The sequence below is a fragment of the Phocoena sinus genome, chromosome X (genome assembly GCF_008692025.1).
Source record: "Phocoena sinus isolate mPhoSin1 chromosome X, mPhoSin1.pri, whole genome shotgun sequence".
NCBI lineage: Eukaryota > Metazoa > Chordata > Mammalia > Artiodactyla > Phocoenidae > Phocoena > Phocoena sinus.
The window spans coordinates 63,809,240-63,830,872 of record NC_045784.1 but is presented as its reverse complement, the minus strand read 5'-3'; the positions used below and the strand labels follow the sequence as shown (position 1 = coordinate 63,830,872).

General features: G+C 37.6%; 1 long non-coding RNA gene across 10 annotated transcripts in view; it reads left to right on the top strand.

Annotated features, from left to right (window-relative positions):
* LOC116747364 overlaps positions 1 to 21,119 on the top strand; it is a 63,976-nt gene extending 42,857 nt beyond the window's left edge. The window contains exons 8-12 of one of the 10 annotated variants that reach the window (XR_004348011.1): positions 7,003 to 7,149; positions 9,999 to 10,127; positions 12,181 to 17,149; positions 18,097 to 18,146; positions 19,102 to 20,493. This is a non-coding gene — a long non-coding RNA (uncharacterized LOC116747364). Of the gene's footprint in view, positions 1 to 7,002; positions 7,150 to 9,998; positions 10,128 to 12,180 lie in introns of all 10 variants that reach the window. The other 9 variants (XR_004348010.1, XR_004348008.1, XR_004348004.1 and 6 more) reach the window with 9 other exon arrangements.
* The last annotated feature ends 514 nt before the right edge of the window (positions 21,120 to 21,633 follow it).

Here is a 21,633-nt window from a genome sequence, read left to right as displayed (position 1 = left end):
ACTGTTCAGTTTGGGGGTTAATGGGAGAAGGATGGCGGAACTATGATGGATAATCAAGTGTGTTAAGATCTTAAAGATTTTCTGTGGATTTCGACATGCCTCAAAGAACCTTCCTGTCCGGTAAGTACAGGATAGTTGAGCAACATACATAACTACAGACATTAGATTGTAGGGATTGTAGGCCATCTGATTCAGTAATTTGACTTGAAGCACTTCCTAGTTTGCATGTTTTACACTTGAGGATAAGGTTAAGAGAAGTTAACCTATTGAAAAGTTTTAGTTGCTACTGGAACTATGTTCACTTAATACAGGACGCCAGTGTTCTTCAAAGATAAGAGTTCCTCTGTAGGACAATAGGAAGAACACGCAACATTTGTCCCCCAAGGAATAGTACACCATGGTAGATAAGGTTCTGGGTCCCCTGAGGGGTCTTCAATCATAGTATTGCTGAAATTCCAGCTGTCCTTTGGGATGGGATGTCTTTGGTTTAGCTGTACTTTTTACTGGCTTCTGCTTATCAGGACCAGAAGGCTGTCCAGACAGATGCTGCTATGATGAACTCTTGGTGTTCATCTCAGGAACTCACTGCCCTTAAGCCTTTTAACTAAGTGCAGTAGTTCAGCATGTGCTCTAGAATTAGGAGGTCTTAGATGAGACTCCAAAATAAAAGATTTAAGAAATCCCATACCTTATGTTAAGACCAGAGCACGTGTTCAAGGATGTAGTGAGATGGTTTTTTGTTTGTTTATTTTTAACATCTTTATCGGAGTATAATTGCTTTACAATGGTGTGTTAGTTTCTGCTTTATAACAAAGTGAATCAGTTATACATATACGTATGTTCCCATATCTCTTCCCTCTTGCGTCTCCCTCCCTCCCACCCTCCCTATCCCACTTCTCTAGGTGGTCACAAAGCACCAAGCTGATCTCCCTGTGCTATGCGGCTGCTTCCCACTTAGCTATCTATTTTACGTTTGGTAGTGTAAATATGTCCATGCCACTCTTACTGAGATGGTTTTTAACCAGAAGGATGGTTGCGGGTATTGACCTCAAGAATAATCTGGAACAGGTTTGCGATGAAGAGAACAAAGATTACCCGTGCTTTCATCGGGAGGAGGAATGAGCCTGATGCCTTTTGTTTGTGGTATACTTGGCCCATAGAGCTTTGTGATGCCTACACTGATATAGGCAATCTTTGATCACTGCCAGAATGGCCAGTGCACTTTGCATTTATTACCCTGTATTGAGTTACCCATCCTTTGGATGAGTTGCTTTCTGTGCTTAGTTTCTGAGCTTCCTTTGCACTTCCTGGTTCACATCTCAAACGCATATTAAGAACAGTCAAGAAAGGAAAGATTTTGTTTATTTCAACCTTTAAAAGTGACATACTGGCAGAGATGGGAATAAAATCAGCTTCTGAATCATCAGTTTCAGATTCCAGCACAAAAAAATTGGCATTTTTAAGTGAAAAGCATATGGTTTTATACATGTGGGAACTACAAACTGGGCATGCTTTCCACAAGAAGGGGGGAATAAATACTTTTTAATGTGTCCTTGGAGTATGGGTGGGACTCATGAATATACTTCCCTGCTTGGCTGTTTTATTGATTTGAAGGAGTCCCATGCAGCGGCACAAAAGATCTCTCATCGTTGGAAGTTAAGGTTAGTTCACCTTTGCTGCTCCCTCTCTACGTTGCACTGGAGTGTGTGAAGTAGAAATGTAGGTCTCCTTATAGTTTGTCCTAGACCCCATCCATACAAAGGCCCTTTTCTAGAACCTCTTAGCATATTGTGAAGTGCCTCGCATCATGCACCCCCAGTACTAAGAAGAAATCAGAATTGCCTAATGACAGCATTGGTCAAAGTGTCCCTGAAAGTGAACTAGGAAGCAAAACTTCAGATGGAAGTTTGCCATCGCTGTCAGCAAATATGCAACAATCTTTTAGGTGGTGAAATTCTTTAATGCCTAGTTAGTAATAGTGCCTATCTTCAACAAACTTGCTATCTGAAAATATTCTAATATAATTTTGTCACCCATAGTGCCCCCCTGCTCTTTGGGAATCATGTTTGCAATACATTCTCCACTCATTGGCTTTAAGGGCAGTTTTCCTGTAAGTGTACAAGAAGCTGTTGTATACTGCTAGCACTTTTTGTCCTAGCCACCTGGGGTTCTGGGACTTTGTGGTCCTCAAATATCCCCTGATGGGCTGGGTTGTATTTTCCCAGATAATCTCTGTTAATACTATTAGGAGACATTACTATTCCTTTCAAGCATTCTACTGCCTAGGACATGTTACTTGAATTTTCATTAAGTTAAGGTTATTCGGACAATTCCCTACATTGGTAGTGCAGGTGAGCTTTCTTAGTTTTTCCAGAAATGCCTTTAAAATATTTGTTTCTTTGAAAGCATAACTCCTCTTCTAGTTGTCTGTCTCCTAAGTATGCTCCTGTAGATGCTTTGTTGCATTGTAGACAGCCACTGCTGGAGAATTGGCTGTCCTGAGACAGGATAAACGTCTTAGACGTGGTGCTACTCTATGTTTCTAGTTTAATTGATTCTTCAGATGGAATGTAACACCCAATCGGCAGCTTAAGCTCAGCAAATCTTCCTATGATATGGTTGTAATGAACTTCCAATTTTGGTTTCTCTATGGACAAATCAGCAAGAAAGTCAAATGTAATTGCATGACTTATCCTTTGGAAATCTCTGGTGCAGAGCACTGTGTTCCAAAGTTTAGACTTAGTAAAAATTTTAGTAAAATTTTGCTGCTTATTGAAAAACTCATTGTATCTTAAGGTCCTTTATTTCTAGTAACTATATATTCATGCTTATGTGTATGATAAACCAGTCACTGTTTTTTAGGTGCAATATTAATTTACCTGGGCTGCTTCCATCTTTTGCAAACAGGCAGTGCAATCAAGTTGTCCAATAAAGTCACAGGTTTGACATCCGTCTTTGAAATATTGAGCCACTAATTGGAATTTGTAGTGCAATAATGTAGCCATTTGCTATTGGGTCAGTTTTCTATGGGAAGTTTAGTATTGTCATCACTTTATGGCAGATAATACTGCAAACCCGGAGAGCTATACTTTTCCATATTTGTGTCTTTACATTAAGTAGCGTTACTACTGTCATATACCTATAACGTCAGTCACCTACTTTTTATTTGTTGACGCTGCCAGAGGCTTGCAATGGAGTTCCCCAATTGTCCACTCTGCTTTGCCTCTGCAGAGGTGACATTACAAGTCAACGTCTCAGGGTCTCTTCCAGTTGCATTTCATTAGGATCCCTTGATTCTATACCAATACAATAAGGCTTTTTAAAAAAGAAAGTTTGCTAGGTATCCTTAGGTGCCTATTTACTTTTTTAGGGAGTCAATTTTGTCTGAATATTTGGCAATGTTAAGTAGGATCCCACTGCCAATCATATCTTTCACGAGCCTTGACGAATTTGGTGCTGTGTTTTTGTGTTTTGGACAAAAGACCCATTACCATGGATCTTATGTATATTTCATTTGTCTTTACAGTGTTGTCTTTTATAAGCTATTAGATGAATTTTGAGAAAATTACTCTTAGTAATGCACTTCTTGCAGCGTTGGAAACCAGCAAGTCAGTAATAAAGGCATTTGGTGGCGAAACATTTTTAATTAAATTGTATGTCTGCTCTTGATCCTTTATGCTGAACGTTTCATGAACGTATTTGATTTATCACCATTATCATTTGCAAATAATTTTACAATACCACTCTCTAACGCACTGATAGCATGTGATTATCCGGGCATATTTCTAAATGTTAGATTTGGTACTGTCTCAGAGTTAGGTGATGCTCTGTACTAAATTTACCCACACTGCTATTTAACAGGTGACGAGCTTGCATTCTAAGTTTGGTTCTTGACAGGCCAAAAAGTATATGTAGGTAAATTTAGTCGTAAATGTATGCGTCATTCTCTGGGCTCCAATACTTTACAGCCATTGTTTCATTATTAATTCCACTGCCTATTTTGTCCCCCGGTACTCGGGCCTTTCACTGTTGTGGCCTCTCCTGTTGTGGAGCACAGGCTCCGGATGCGCAGGCCCAGCGGCCATAGCTCACGGGCCCAGCCGCTCCGCGGCATGTGGGATTCTCCCGGACGGGGGCACGAACCCGTGTCCTCTGCATCAGCAGGCGAACTCTTAACCACTGTGCCAGCAGGGAAGCCTCATTCCACTGCCTATTAAATCTGCAGTAATAGTGTGGCGTTTTCATAGGTTGTAATGGGTGTTTTCACATTTGTAACTGAACTGTAGAGAAGTTGGAGCTAATCCGAACTTGTATCCAATTGGTACATGCATCATTACCCTTTGGGAATTTAGACGGTTTGATGTTCATGTGAATGTAGGAAATTAGTGTCATCAGCAGTGCAGTTTAATACCTCTGCTACATAATCAAATATTGAGATTGGTAGGAATTTGGCGCCACCTTGTGGATACAAGATAACCACTTTGTTAGCTTTTATGTTGTACCTCATTTGTCCACAGGGCAGCACCCTTTGTGAAATCACTACAGATCAGAAATGCCTCCCCAATTTTCCAGTAACATTACAATCTGGTTCCTTCATTTTGAGTCACTAATATATTTCAGGGTTGTTGTTGTCTTTTATTGTTAGACATTTAAATACTTTTAAAGAGTAATAGGGTTTTAAGGCCCAATAATGGTGTTTTTTGGTTGTTAAAGGTATTAATAAGGCTATTTACTGGTACATTTAGTGTCTTATTCAACCATTTACAGTATACCTCCAAAGTTTGTGCATTTCTGAGAACAATTAGCATTGATTGTGGAAATTTTCCACAGCTTGTATTAGTGGTATTGGTTGCATATTTCCCTTCAGGGATTATTACTCTAAATGTAAATGCTCCAGTGATGGTAAGACAACAATAATGTTGTAAGGTTTTTGAGGACATTGAGATTGTCAGCTACTGTAGGTTATATATCACATGTATATCATCTATAGTGTGATTTTCTTGTTTATAGATCACTTTGATCATGCGATATGTAAAGTAGTAGTCTTGCCAATTACTGTAGATCCTCCATAACATGATAGGAATGAGGTTTTCACTCATAAAAACTCCAAGAAAAGTTCATCCAGATTTTGCATAGTTTAGTGGACAAAGAGGAAACATAACGGAAACTGTGTTACTCAATTTACCCATAATATGATGCCTTTTGGATATGTTAGGTTCATCATTCTCACAGAAATTTGGTCTCTTCAGTCTCTTCCAGAAATGGAAGTTTGTGAATGAAAACTTCCATTAACATCACAGTCTAATAGTACTAAAGAGCAAAAAATAGTGTTGATAAAAGCTGTTTATTTGCTTGTAATATCATTAACTTTATCTCCACATTCACTGAGGTGTGTGACCTTTTTAAAGTAGGTCAGTGTAATTATTACGTATATTACAGTGGCTGTTTTTCTTTAATTTTAGGTGTCTTGCCTCCAAATTTATGGAGGGTTTTGTGCCCCTTGTCAGGAGATATTTCAAGGTTTGTTGCCACCTTGTGGACACAAAGTTTTTTTTCCCCCCAAGACTCTAGTACCGCATTAGTCCACAACGTGTCGCCCTTTTGAGTGATATTGCATTGCTTGCATCACAAGTATGGTTCTGATTGAGAGTACAGTAAACTGATGACTGTGCAGTGAGCCAAAAATATATTTAAGGAATTTCAAGGGTGTTTGTTTCATTTCTTGATTTTGCCCAGTTACAGGCTCTGGCTTATAAAATTTGACGTTGGTGTTTGTGTGCAGTATAGTGTAGTGCTGATGTATAATTGGTTTAATTTGATATTCCTACTTATTAGCTTTGTCCTGGTTTATCACTAGCAATTTAAAAATTTCACTAGCAAATTAAAAACACATGGATGATGTCTTTATATCAGATAACAAGGACCGTGTTTCTCCTAAAACCAGTTGACCTCACTGGAGTACATTACTCCATATATGAAAAAATGCCTGAGGGAGTGTATTGTTAAAGACTTAATGTGCTATTCCGAAATTTCCAAGTGTTGTTATTTGATATACTTTTATTGTACTATTGTTGCAGTAACTTCAGCTGACTTTTGTCAAACATAACATTGCCCTAGTAAGCACATGCTCTGTGATAATCTGATATGGATACCAAAAAGCATAGTATGTGTTAATGTATTATTGGTTATAATTGTGCTCTGTTTTCCAAATTATTTAAAAAATTATCTAGCATGCATATGTATAATGCAGTGATGAGTGGTGGTTTAATTTTGCTGGTGTTCTCTAGTAACCACTATTGTTTGTTAAACAGTACTTTGAGCTGCGTCTCACTTGGTTTCAAAAATTTTTGCTTTTTTTGTCATGGCAAAACTTGTTTAGGTGGTGTGCTTTAGTATTGTCACCTAGGTTGCTCAGTACGTTATAGTGCTTTACAGGGAGAACTTTTCATTGTTTACTTTTAGTTCAGTGTTGCTATTTAGATTGGGGTATTCTAATATTGTTAACCATTTAGCCTTTCTTTGCTCCTCCAGTTGACTGCCTGTAATTTTGTTAATTAGCAAAACGTTAGGTATTAGGATCTGCCAACCATGGACTGAGTGGTTCTGGAGGGCCTGTTACTTGCTGTATTATGAAACCATAGATTCGTGATTTGTTATACTGCCAATGTTAATTTAATCATGTGATCAACAAATGTGTCCCAAAATTTTATCATGGTGAATGGTCATTGTTTCTGTCTGCTGTCGTTACTCGTTGAATAGCATTAATCTAAACCATAGTCACCAAGGTGATTGAAATATATTTGGTAGGTCTTAGGCTTTTTCCACCATTAAGAAAATTTTGTCTTTTTTACTGCCTTGTATTGGTACTGAATTGTCATATTTTCCTATCTGTTACTAAAAATAAATGTCTAGTTGTTGGCTCAGCAATCCCTTTGTATTATAGATGTGGTCCTGCTAAGATTTTTCACCACCTGTGGTCAAATGTACTTTTCTGTTTTGGAGGTTCTTCAGTGACTGTTCTTTATAGTCTTGCCTCTGCTACTTCTCTGCTAGATCATTATTTAGCCCAGCTGTATTAAGGGATCATCTTTTGACTTCATGGTGTCATTGGAAAGCTTACATGTCCTAGTGGATGAAAATATTTCAATGGTAAGACTAATCTCTATGTGGTATTTTATTTTATCTCTAATTTTTGCTTATATGTTTATGGGTTATGCCTACACAGATTGGGCAGTTTGATGCTGGCATAATGTTGAAGGACATTTCAGGTTTTGTGTGGACATATTTTCATTTCCTTAGGTATCTACTTAGCATTGCAGTTGCTTTGTAATATAGCAACTCTACATTTAATGTTTTGAGTAATTGACAAACTGCTAAAGTAACTGCAGCATTTTACATTCTCACCAAGAAATTTATGGGGATGTTAATTCTCACTTATTTTCTATCTTTTATAATAGCCATCCCAGTAGATGTTAAGTACAGTTGACTCTTGAACAACACAGGGGGTTGGGGGTGCTCATCCTCCTCACAGTGGAAAATCCACATGTAACTTATAGTCAGCCTTCCATACATGCAGTTCCTCCTATCCGAGGTTCCGCATATGCACAGATTGTGTAGTACTGCAGTTTTTACTATTGAAAAAAAATCCACCTGTAAGTGGACCCACACAGTTCCAGCCCATGTTGTTCAAGGGTCATTTGTTTCTTGTATCTCGTGTTTTTGCCTAGTGTATCTGTGTTGAACAACTTTTCATATGCTGATTGACCATTTGTATTTCTTTGGAGAAATGTCTATTCAAATCCTATGTTCACTGGAATTGAGTTATATATCGTTTTATATGTTGTTTAGATTTTCATTCAAAATAAATTCTAATTCTTTTTGTGATTTCTTCTTTGACCCATTGGTTATTTAGGAGTTTGTTGTTTAATATGCACATATTTGTGAATTTCCCAAATTTCATTCTGTTATTAATTTATAATTTCATCATGGGAGAACATACTTTATATGATTTCAATTCTCTTAAGTTTGTTGAGACTTGTTTCATTTCTTAGCATCTAGTCTATTCTGGAGAATGTTCCATGTGCATTTGAGAATAATGTGTATTCTGCAGTTGTGTGGATGTTTTGTAGATGTTTAATAGATCAAGTGGTTATTTATAGAGTTGTTCAGGTCTTCTCTTTTCTTGTAGATCTTCTACCTAGTTGTTCTGTTACTGAAACTTATTGCTGAATTATCTATTTCTTTTTCTGTTTCTACCATTTTCTCCTTATTTTTGGTGCTATGTTGTTAGGTACATATATGTTTATAATTATACTTTCCTGATGGATTGATCCTTTGATTGTAATAAAATATCCTTATTCATGTCTAGTAATAATCTTTTCTTAATTGTGTGTTTTATTATTAGTATAGCTAACTCCAGCTCTCTTTTGGTTAGTGTTTTTGCCTGGTACATCTTTTTCTATCCTTTTACTTGTAAACTTTTTGTGTCTTTGAATTTAAACTGTGTCTTGTAGATAAGATATAGGTAGATTATATTTTTTAAATCTGTTTTTCCAAGCTCTGTCTTTTGATTGCATTACTTAAAATTTTTTTTATCTTTAATGTAATTACTGACAAGGTAGGATTGATGTCTGTTTTGATACTTGTTTTCCATGAGTCTTATGTCTTTTTGTTCCTCTGTTCCTGTATTACTACATTCTTTCTTTTTGTTAAATATTTTAAGCATTTTCTTGTACCATTTAAATTCCCTTTTTTCTTTTATTATATTTATTGAGTTGTTTTTCTCATGGTTGCTCTGATCTTTCAGTTAACAAGTTACCTTAAAAGAATTGATTTCAGATTAATACCAACTTAATTTCAATTGTGTATACAATTTGTTCTGCTATGTCTTTGTTCCCTCTCTTTTCCTTTGTGCTGTTATTATTATGTAAATTACATCTGTACATGACGTAAGCATATCAACACAATTTTCTAGTTATTCCTTTATGCTATTGTCTTTAAGTCAGAGATGGGAAGAAAAGTGTTACAAATAAATACAGATTTTTTTTTGTCATATTTATTTATGGAATTATCTTATTGGTGCTCTTTATTTTTCATGTGCATGTGAGTTACTGTCTAATGTCTTTTCATTTCTGCCTGAAGGACTTGATTTTGTATCTCTTGTAGATGGCATGTCTGCTAGCACTGAATTATTTTAATTTTTGTTTATCTGGTAATGCTATAATTCTTAATTTATCAAGGATAGTTTTGCTGAACATAGGATTCTCAGTTTACATTCTTTTTCCTTCAGCAGTTTGAATATATCACCCAGTGTTTTTTGGTCTCCATGGTTTATGATGAGAAGTCAGCTATAACTTACTGAGGAGCCATTGTACATGATGAGTTGTTTTTCTCTTGCTGCATTCAAGATTCTGAAGTTAGTCATGAGTCTAGATTTGAGTGTCTTTGACTTTATCCTTCTGGGCATACATTGATGTTGCATATATAGATTAATATTTTTTTCATCAAATTTGGCAAGTTTTAGGCTATTATTTATTCACATATTCTTTCTGTCTCCTATTCTTCTCCTTTGTTTGACTCATTTTGTTTGTTATCTTTACTGAAAGTAATTCTTTTTCATTACCTTATAATAAGAGAACATAAGACTATGTATAGTATTGGCTTTATGATATAGTGTTCCTTTTTTACTTGCTAAATTGGCTTGATCGTAATTTACATTTCTTTTTTGACCCAATTGTTATTTACTGTGATGCTTCATGTTGAGGTTTTCTGGTTTGAGCACATATTTCATATATATATGAAGTATATAATATATGTTGAAATATATACATATAATGAAATATATACATGTATATATGGTTTTATTGCATTGTGATTAGACAATGTGACTGCTGTATGTTCCTACATGTCTAGTTTTAAATAACAACTTTATCTAGTAGGGAAAGACCCTCATTCGTTTTTTTAAAAATTTCTTTATTTTCATATACTTGTTCTTCCAGGAGCCCATTAGAAAGAGCATGTCAAGTTCTCACCACAAATACCATTGGAGTTACAGTTGGAATGGCATTGAATTATAGAATAATTTTTGGAGAGCTGTCATCTTTATAATTTTCTCATACATGAATGTGGTATGTTTCTCCTTTTATTCAGGTCTTCATTATTGTGTGCTTGTCTTTTCCACTTATTATTTTCAATATTTTTTTCCTAGTTTCTGGAAGAAGTAGGCAGATGTCTTAGGAACTGAGATTCTGGTGGGAAAAGTACAGAAGGTGTCATCTGCATAGACTAGACTCTATTAGTATAAAAGGTCATATAAAATATATTTTTGAATATGACGTTACCATTTCTTCCACAAGGCCCTAGGAGTCTGTATTATTTATAATGTTCCATATCCCTGTTCTGCATAAGTATAGAGGTAGTTGCTAATATTAGGGGAAATTATGTAGTAAGCCATTTGTTTTTAATACTGTCAGCATCCCTTTGACCCTCCCCTTTCCCTTTTCAAAGTGCTTCTTCCATCCTGCAAGCTTTTGGGGACTCTGCTTATTGTTTATAGCATATGTACCCATTGAAGACCTTCAAACCCTCCAATATAGAGCTAACTGGTTGTGTTTTCACTACAAAAGTTTACAGTTTCGGAGAGGTAAGAGTCCTGTTCCACTTGATGGTTTTGTTTCAATTTTAAGAGCAACTCTCTGAGAGGGAGCTAAAGGAGAACATCCAGGATACAGAGAGATATTTGAACTTAGATCCTATGAGAAGCATTATAGGAATTAGAGCTGTTTAGATTGTGGGAGACAACTCCAAAATGGAGAGCTTGCTGGTCTGAAGTCAGGGATAGTTGGTTTTGTTGTGTAAAGGCAGTTCTAGTTAATGGAGTAACAGATTCAAGAATGTCCAAAGATGAAAGTACTCTTGGAAATAATAACCTAGTGGAATTTGAGAATCTCCCTGCATGGAGTGAAAGTTGGATTACATGCACTTTAAAGTCACATTTATAACTGAGATTCTGTCTCAGTTAGGGCAGATAAAACTGATTTTTATTGTGTGCCTACTTCACATATTCCCATTTAATCATCACAACCCTCTGAGGCATCCCAGAGAGGTAGAATAAGTTTGCTCAAGTAACTAATCTCATTAATGGCAGAGCATACTTCTTTTATCTCTCCCCTCCTATATATCTTAATTTGCAATAGTAATTCCTTACATTTGTATCGCAGTTTATCATTTAGAAGCCTTTCAGAAACATGGTTTTATTTGACCCTTATAAAAATCTGGTGAAGTTGGAAGAACCGATTCCATTTGTCTATTTTATAGGTGAGGAACATATATTTCTCTGGGGTAAAAGGGATCTGAGAGACTATTCAATACAATGTCCATATTTTGCAGTTGAAGAAACAGTACCAGAATTAAAAATCAGGATATTTTGTAGGCATTCTTTGATTTGTGTTGGATGGAGGGGAAGGTGAGACTAGATGATTTCATGAGGTACAGAAGGTTGTATTGTTTTTATCCATCCTATAGTATACACTTGATTGGTGCGAGCTCGCCATATTAGATTAAGTGACATTTTAACAAACTGATCAAAGGCACTAAAGGTTTAAGGAAGAAACGTAAGGCTTCAGGTAGCAGGTTGTGGAAGATATTTGGGGTCATGAGGTTCTGCTTGGTGGCCTTTAAAGCATTTAAAGTATTTCCTGCTCCAGGTTCAAGGGTCACCAGGGAATCAGGCCACCGGAAAATGAATTATGTTGTACAATCAGTCTGCTAATGGACAGGAATGAGATGAAGCCTCAACAGTTGTCCACAACTCTGGGAGCCACCATTCACTGTGACATGGGCTCAGAGTGGTGGCTCTTTTGATTATAGCATAGGTTATAGATTTAGAACCTCAAGGATAGAAGGACCTTAAAAAAAAATCTCATATCTAAAACAGCTTATTTTAATTTGACCCTAATTCAAGTCCTTTTATAATATACCCAACAAATGGTCTTTTTGCCTCCAAGTAAGTGTACTTAGTGATAGGGAACTACTCCCTGAGTTAACTTATCTCTTCTTTCAAGAGCTCTATGCAATACTGAGCTGAAATATATTTTTCTATAGCTTCAACTCATTCATCATATTTGTATTATGCCTCGGTTCAAGAATATTGCTTTATTGTTCTCTCTCCTGCATCTTCAGCTTCTCTCTGCTGCCTTTTGTGCTGCCAGGCACTGTGCTTGGTGATGGGGATATGGAGATGAATTAGACACGATTCCTGCCCTCAAGGAGTTCTCAGTCTAGTGAGAGAGTTCGACATGTACACAGATACTTACAACAGTATGGTATGCTCTACAATGGAGGTATGTACAAGATACTATGGGGTTCAGAAGAGAAATCATATGACTGAGTCTGGAGATGCAGAGGTTGGAGGAACTGATGCTTCAGTTGATTCTTTAAAAAAGTAAAGGTTGACTAGGCAGAAAACAGAGGGAAGTACCTTCTAAGCAAAGGTATGGGGATTAGAAATAGAATGATGAATTGGGAAACTACAAGTAGTTCATGAAATTAGATTGGAAATGTGCCATGAAATTTGGATTTCATTTTGAGTGTTTTAAGGAGATGCTTTTGATGGTCACTCTGGTGGTATGGAAGATTTTCAAATCTGGACAGGGAGATCAGTTAGAAGGATACTGTAGTAGTTAAGATGATAAGTGATCTAAGGCTAGAAGGAGTGGGAGTGAAGAAGAGGGGATAACCTCTCAAATAAGGGTTTATACAAAATACAGATGTAATTAGAACATGGGAAAATTTAGGCTTTCAGGCTTCGGCAAGTGTGTATCCCCCATCCCCACCCCTGGCCTTCATGAAAGATCCTCACGTGTTCTTTAGATGGGTGAACATCTAAAGATGTTCCTTCTAGACTAGGGCTTTGCTGCACAGATTTTGCAAGTTGGTTTGGGGGGCAGCCACATATGAAATTTTGACTCTTGGGAAGACATCTGAACAGCTGCAGACTTCTCATAGTATTACTAAGTTCCTGGTCCTTCTCATCAATAGCAGGGCTAATCGCACTGTCATATATCTCTCAAAATATTTTTTACCAAAAATGGAGGCTTTTATATTTAAAACCCACTCAGGGAAGAAATGGCCTTAGTTATTGTCTCAATTGCTTTATTTTGCTTAGGGATTTTTAAATGTTTATGGTTATATCTCTTGGTAAAAAAATACATTCAATAATTAAAAATCTAAATATATCCAGTGTTTATTTTCTCTTTTCTCAAAGCAATATAAACAGAATATTTGGGAAATTCTCCCCTTAAGGCTCAGAGTGGTGACCCTGGGGATTCAGAGAATGGCTTTCTGTGACTGGAATGATTAATAGGAGATTATGTTTAAGTAGACCGTATGTATTTTCAGTGGACCTTATGTCACTAGCCATCCTGGAAGGCAGTAGGGGGAAGAAGGTTTGGGACAGGAAGCCCCGAGCAGGACAGCAAAGCAGTACAGTGACAGTTTGGGTCTTGGACTCAAACTGAGTCTCACACTTACCAATGTGGTTTTGAGCATGGTTTTTCACCTCTCTGGTACTTCTTATGTAAAATAGAATTAATAATATCTTTTTGCAATGATGAGTGAGGGTGGGAATGTAAGTATTTAATGGGATTATTTCTGTAAACTGCTTGGAACTGGTGTGGAATATGCTAAATGCTATATGAACTGTAGTTGCTGCAGATAATGATGTTGACCTTGACGAGGATTAAAAGAAGATAGTTAACTAGAGGTACTTATATTTTATATTGTCAATAAGGATGTTGGGGTTTGCAAAAGAAAGTAAAACTAACTGACCTCAAGGTTTTCAATGGCATGCTAGTGTGAAGTCACTTCTCTGCCTTTTTTTCTCCCTCTGCCAAATAGGTTGGGAAAACAGATGACTTTTGTCCATGCCCTGATCACTAATCTATTGCATTTGCTCTTATTTCCAAATATAAAGTTGTTGAAAATTTGTACAGTACCCAAACTGAATAAAAGTATCCTAAAAAATGTAGTAAAATGCTTTGGAATTGGTCAAAACTGGATTTGAAACCTGGCTCAACTACTTAGTAACTGTGTGATCTAAGGCATGTTACTAAACCTCATTGAACCTCAATTTCTTCATCTATTATAATAATTAATTTGCAGGGTTTTCATGAGGATATTGTAAAGTGTATGTTATAAGCACGCTATAAATTGCAGGTATCATTGTTAGTTCTTGGGACATTCACCGCGTGACAGAAACAACAGCAGGCCCTGGTGGCTGGGAGGACTTCATGGATCCAACAGCAACCTGAAGAAATCCTACTCGGATGGATATAATACAACCTGCTAAGTGTACTAGCACTTATCAGGTTGTATTATCATTGTCCGTGTCTATGGCTCTCGTCTACCAGACTCTAAATTCCTAACGGGCAAGGACAGTGCCTTATTCATCTTTGTATTCGCAGTGCCTAATCCGGTGCACATTGTAGGCCTCATTAAATGTTTGTTGAATGAAAAAATGAATCATCAACAGACATTAATTGGGCGCCTGCTCTGTGATCTCCATGGGCTCAGCTTGTCCCCGCCAGTTGCCTACAACGTCCAAGCTGTCTTCAGTATGCTTTCTCCTGAAGCTTACTCCTATCTTCTAATTCTTTTGCCAAGGACTTTTCTGTGTAGTGCAAAAATAGCAAATATACTTCATCTCAAGTACCATCTCCAATTGATTGATAGTACCTGTCTTGATTATGTTTTATAAAAAGGATTCTGAAGCCAGATCTCAGCTCAGTATGAAAGAGGATTATAACTAATTAGTGATGTTTGCTGGGGGTGGGGGAAGGGGAGTAGCAGCACAAGTGCCACATATATGTCATATTTAATATTGTATTTTCCATGAAATACTCTGTTTCTATGCCTGTATTTTAGTCTTGGCTACTTGCAGATGTTGCATTGTTGCTGCTGCCACTACTACACTTGCTGCCAGTTGCTCCTTGGGTAGGACCAGAGTGATCATTGATCAGAAACTTCATCCTCACAGTCTGGGGTTTGCTCCTGTGGCTGGTATTCACAGTTTTCCCCTTTCAACTATACCTCAGCTATCCCCTTACCTACATTAACAGGTAGGCCTCCAGATTATCTTCACCACTCAACAGGCTCATACTTCCTTTTTCTTATTTAGTGTGATAAATCATTATTGCTTCATGAGAAGCCTTCTTTCTGTTAGAAGATGTGACAACTAGAATACAAGTTAACCAATTCCATCAGGGCCCTACAGTGAGTCATAAAAGCTCCCTTTTAATGTAGGAGAAAATTGAGCATGCTCACAGACTACAGGGCAGGGAAAAGGGAGGCACTGTACATGTGGGAGAGAGATGATAACTTTTGGCTCTTAGAACACAGGTGGAGGGTTAGCCTTAGATGAAAGGAGTTACCTCTTCACTGGGGCATAGTGATAAGAATAAGAGTTAGGAAGAGTACCTGATAAGGGTGTTGAAGATTTGTAATTGGAGAGATGGATGATAGAGAGGAAGCTGACCAGGGACAGGATTATGGAGACAAGAGTCTAAGGAATATCCAGTCCAAAAGGCTGGATTGGAGAGCTTATGACATATCAAAGTGAACAACTAGTTTGAAACTTGATAATAGACTCAGGAAAATATAAAGTGGTCTTGGGCCATTGTTACAAGTAACATTTGGTTGCCTGGAACTGATCTTGATTGATTGAGGGATGGACAGCTAGCAAGAGAGGAGTTACACAGAAATGGATTTGAGGATCCAGACTGTATATGGAAGGAAGCTCAGAGTCTGTAAAGAAAAAGAGGCCTTAGTGCAATCAAGATGGGTGCTGAGTAGTTGGAAAACTAGAATGATAGGACCTGTATCAGAGGCTGAACTTTGGAATGTTAAAATTTTAAAATTGGAGTGATCAAGATACCTGTGATGGTAGGATGTCAGATGGTTGTTTACTGGGATACTGAAGTGACCCAGGATTATAGCAAAAGCTGGGCTAGGAATGAACACTGTAGGCTAGATAAAATAGGCTTCAGTGACTGAGGAATGATCTGGAGGTTGGCGCATGACAGTTGTGCAGATGCAAGAGAAGAGAGGTTGTAGTGGGATGGTAGTATGAGCCTCAGAAGAGTGGTGGGGATTACCAAAAGATGCAAAAACTGTGGTTTGCCCATTGCACTGAGGTTTTGGCTGGCAGAATGCACATCTAAAATGATCTCCTCCTTTATGAAGTGCTTGTTCTATATCTGACACTTTGCTGTGTGCCATCTGTTTATCCCTTTTGGATCTGTCAACATTTCATGTGTGAAAATGAGCAGTAATCCCAGGCAAGGATAGCTAGGCTGCTGGCCCTTAACACTGGTGGAATCCTGTGGCCATCTCCTAACTCTTTGAAAGAACAGCAAGCCTGGTCATCTGGAAGTATGATAAAAAGATTTGTTTAGGATTAAAATTTTCCCTTGATCTTGATGTAACTTCATTACATGGTACAGGCTTTTGTTGGCTGTGTTCCATAATTTGCTTTGGCTTCTGAGCCTCTGAGTTGAGGAGTGAACTAGAACTGCCCTTTGAAAAAGACAGGCACAGTACTTGAAAAACACTCGTGTTGATTAGAACAAGACACAGTCCTATTATCTAATTGAGCTTTTAAGATAAAGAGTAGACAAAAGAAAGCCCACATCAGTGGATGGATAACAAAACCACTTTGTAAAAGCCATTTAGCTTCAGGATACATCAGTCTGGTGGCCATATTGTAGATGTTCCCTGTGCTGTTGGGAAGGATGGCTGGAAATTGATGCAAAGACATGGCCCTTAGGACTTGGAAGGTAAAGTTTAGGAAGAGAGTCTCTGTGAACCCTCTGAAATTGCATGCAGTCATTTTTGTTTTGTTATAGTCTTCAGATGAGCCAATATTCCAATAAAGGTTTAGAGCCACTGTGTTAGAGTGACCAGGCCCTCAGACAGCCCATCCCCTCCCGTGGGGGCTGCTCTATATTTATTCCTCAGGAGGAGCTGGTAGAAGACTTCATGAAGGAGAAGAAAAGGAAAAGATCAGAGGATGACTACAGCATCTCTTCATCCCAGCTTTGCAAAGCATGACTCAATAGATAGATCACTCTTTTGAAGACTCTCCAGACCACAGGTTGCTCTTTTCAATTGCATGCTTAGCCCTCTTGGCTCCTTTCAGAAGTTGTACTCTATGTATATATATGAACTATCACGTCCCATAAAGAGGACACCATGTAGTCAAAAATTGCCAGATCCCCAATGTTGGAATATAGGCCACCAGAGATGAGTTCAAGTTTCAGCAACATAAGACCCCAACTTCATGGAAGGAAGGTAGTCAATTGACTTGAAAATAACCCCAATCCCTGCATTCATATTCTTTTTCCTTCAGTCCTATGACTAAGATATCACTGATTAAAGCAAACAAAAGCCATGACTTTCTCCTTCCACTGGCACTTCTCTATCCCACGTATATGCCACTGTGAGTCACTGTCTTTCATTAGCACTTCTTTCCATCTCTTAAAACCCAAGGAGGTATGAATACTAAGGTTGGGGTTGAATTTGTCATAATTACTCTGCAGTTGGAGAATACTCAATGTTAATCACCCTGAAACCAACTCCCACCTTATCTCCTGGGGCAGCCACAGGAGACACTGAAGCCATGGCCAGCAACTGGACCCCAGCCCCAGGGATTACTCCTGATGTCTCAACTGATTATGAAATACCAGTAGGAGGGCTTGTTTCCCTTTCTAACTTGGTCATCAGAGATTAGGATTTGCATACATATGGTATATAAGGACACACATCTTATGGGTCAATAGTAAACAGTGTCAGGTTACTTTTTGTCTCTTGGGGATGGGCAAGATAGGGTATGGGGGAAGTGGAAAGTCTTGAACCTTTCAAATATCCCCAGTGATTGTTCAGGACACCCCTAGTCACATCTTCTGGTGCCTTATCCTGTGCCTTGCCTCTCCTTTCTTCATAATCCTTCTAGTGCACTCTTTGCTCTCTCTAGCCACCTTTCATCTCCTGCCCCACCCTGATGGGTTTCAGCAGGTGTTTATTTTCTTTTCCTTCCCCCAGGCCATCTGTCTGTAACGGGCCTCAGATGGGAAGAGCCTTACTGTGAATGAGTGAGTGAAGATTCAGTGAGTGTTGGTAGTGACACCATGTTTCTCTCTGGATTTAAGGAGAGAAGGAGTGCGGTGCAGAGGGGAAGGAGAGGGAAGCTATGAAATCCCATTATGGAGTAACAAATGCTTGACATTTTAGTGGGTATTAGACCTAGAAGCCTACATGATTGAAGGAAGCAAACCTGAGATTTCTGATATTTGTGAGTGAAGATAGGTGTTAACTCCTTATTGCCATTAAGAATGAAGGGAGGAGAGAAAAGTAAAGGTCATAAAATCCTTTACCTCAGTGGAGAAGGCACTGAGACTCGCTTCATGAACCTGTTATTTTTAGAGGTAGAGTGAAGGTAAGTTGTTGTGCTGCACTTTCGTTACTCGTGAGAGTCACTGTCAGCCACTTTTCTTAGGTAGGTCTGCCGTTGTGGAGGTTTCTGTTGACCTGTATAAAAAAAACAACCCAGAAAAAAGTTTGCAACTTAGAAGAACTCTCCAGTTCAATAACAGGGTGTTAAAGGGGTTGAGGACAGAGGAAATAGCACAAGTAGTACCAAATAGCTCAGTTTTTTGTTTTTCTTTTTAATAGGATGAATGGGCCAGAGATAGTGGGCAGAATGGCTTCATGCAACCCCAGACAGCAGATAGGACATAAGGAAACAGTACAATGAAAGGTCAATACTTGGACGTTTGTCATTCCCCAGAGAATGATGGAGTATCTAAAATAAAATTAGGAGCCGCTTTGGAGAAGGGTTTTAAAAGATTATTTCATAGAAGAAAGATTTAGAAGAGGGGAAACTTCCAGTTATATAAGATGGGCATTATAGCTTTTAAAGACATCTGTTCCCTGTATAGGTCATAGAGATTGATACCAGTATCAGCCTGTGGCTGATCAGGCCAGTTTAACTAAGCAGTTTCATGTTCCTGGAGAGATGCTGCCACTCTCTGTCTCTCACTTTGGCAGGTATTCATTCATCTGCAATGAGTCCAGTACCTGAAGGAGCAAGACAACAACAAGCATCCAGGGGGACAACAGTGTGGCCTTCTGAGCGAAGACAGCAACTGAAAAGATCATGGGATTGGCTGGATTAGGCTGGGCTTGTTTCTTTTTTGAAAATAAAAAATGTTCTCTTTTTGATGACAGAAGTAACAAGTGGTCATTGTTAAAAAACAAAGTGAAAGGTATAAATTAAAAAGTAAATAATACCTATAATCTTATAACCCAGAAAATAATTCATAACATTTGCATGTATTTCCTTTTACTCTTTAAAATAAGTGTATATAACACAGTTTAAAAATAAAATTGACATTGTATATGTTATTCTCTAACTTTTCTCATTTGAGAATTAACAAGCATTCTCCTATATCATTAGCATTATTTAAAAATACAGTATTAAGTGTCACATAATATTTCATATGGTTCTAACAAAATTCATTTACAGTAAGTCCCCCTACATATGAACCTCCAAGTTGCAAACTTTCAAAGATGCGAACGTGTGTTCACACGTCCAGTCATGTAAGTTAGTTCACGTGTCTGACGTACATTGTCACGTGCATGTATCCTCTACAAGTGGTTGTGCTTTTGTGTACTTTATTGTACCGTACTGTATAGAGCATAGTAGTACAGTATCTTTATTTCAGGCCCAGAATGTGAGTGAAACTGAAGCTTACCCAGCCGCCTAGCACAGGGAGATCAGCTCGGTGCTTTGTGACCACCTAGAGGGGTGGGATAGGGAGGATGGGAGGGAGACGCAAGAGGGAGGAGATATGGGGATATATGTATATGTATAGCTGATTCACTTTGTTATAAAGCAGAAACTAACAAACCATTGTAAAGCACTTATACTCCAATAAAGATGTTAAATTAAAAAAGTATTTTTAAATTAAGGTTAAAAAAAAATTGAAGCTTACCTATTGCTGATGATCCTTCAGCTCTACCGTCTCCCACCTCCTCTCCCTCCAGTCAGTAACTCTTCTTGCCTGTTCACTTGATTCACCTTTTCAAGGTACTGTACTTTAAGATTAAAAATGTTTTCTTTATTTTTCGTGTTTGTTTTTTATGTATTATTTGTGTAAAAAGTATTATAAACCTATTATAGTACAGTACTATATAGCCTATTGTGTTAATTGGGTACCTAGGCTAACTTTGTTGGACTTACGAACAAATTGGACTTATGAACACGCTCTTGGAATGGAATTTGTTTGTATATAGGGGACTTAACTGTGGATGATCCCATGATGCAGACATTTTGGATATTATCAATTTTGCCTATAAAATTAAAATATAATGAACATAATTGTACATTAACCTTTATGTGCATCTCTATTTCTTTAGAATAAATTTCTAGAATTGGAATTTCTGAGTTTGATGAGAGCATTATTAGGGCACCTGAAAGGTGCTGTTGAATTGTCCTCAATATTGTACAAATAACATTCCCATCAGTGGTGCATAAATGTGCATCAAAATATGCCCTTTCCTTTTACAAATCTCTCATCATTTGACAGGCAAAAATACCCATTTGTTTGAGATTTTTATTTCTAATTTGCATACACTAAAATTCATTCCTATCATGTATAGTTCTATAGTTTTGACAAGTATAGAGTCATGTATCCTTCCACTCCAGTACCATACAGAATTGTTTTAGCATTAATAATTTCTCTTGATTGCTCTTTTTGTTGTAAACCCTTTCCCTCAATCCCTGGAAACCACCTATTTGTTCTCCATCCCTATGGTTTTGCCTTTTCCAGAAGGTCATATGAATGGAGTCATGCAATATGTAGACCTTTTGATCTGGCTTCTTTCACTTAGTAAAATGCATTTAAGTATCATCTATATTGTTATGTAAATCAATATTCATTATTTTTATTGTTGTACTTCACTGTATGGATGTACCAGCTTTTAATCCATTCACTAATTGATGGACATGAGAGATATTTCCAGTTTAGGCCATTATGAATAAAGTTGCTATAAACTCTCAGGTACCAGTTTTGTGTAAATATAAATGTTCACTTCTATAGGGTAAATGCCTAGGAGTGAGAGTGAGTTAAACTTTTCCAAAGTTTCTGTATCACTTTACATTCCTACCACAAATATGAGTTCCAATTGCTCCACTTCTTCCACATCTTAACCAGCACTTGGCATTATCATGTTTTTAAAAATTTTACCCATTGGGTGTGTGGTGATCTCTAATTGTGGTTTTAATTTGCAGTGCCCTAATGGCATATGAGTTTGAACATCTTTTCATATGCTTATTTTCCATTTGAATATCTTCTTTGGTGCAGTCTCTGTTCAAATCTTTTGCCCTCCCCCTTCTTATTAGGTTGTTCTTTTTCTTACTGTTGAGTGTTTAGACTTCCTTATATAGTCTTGATACAAGTCCTTTGTCAGATAGATTATTTGGAATTGGATTCTCCAAGTCTGTGGCTTGTCTTTCTATTAGCAGTGCCTTCTTCAGAGTAAAAGTGTTTAACTTGACAAAGTCCACTTTGTCAAATA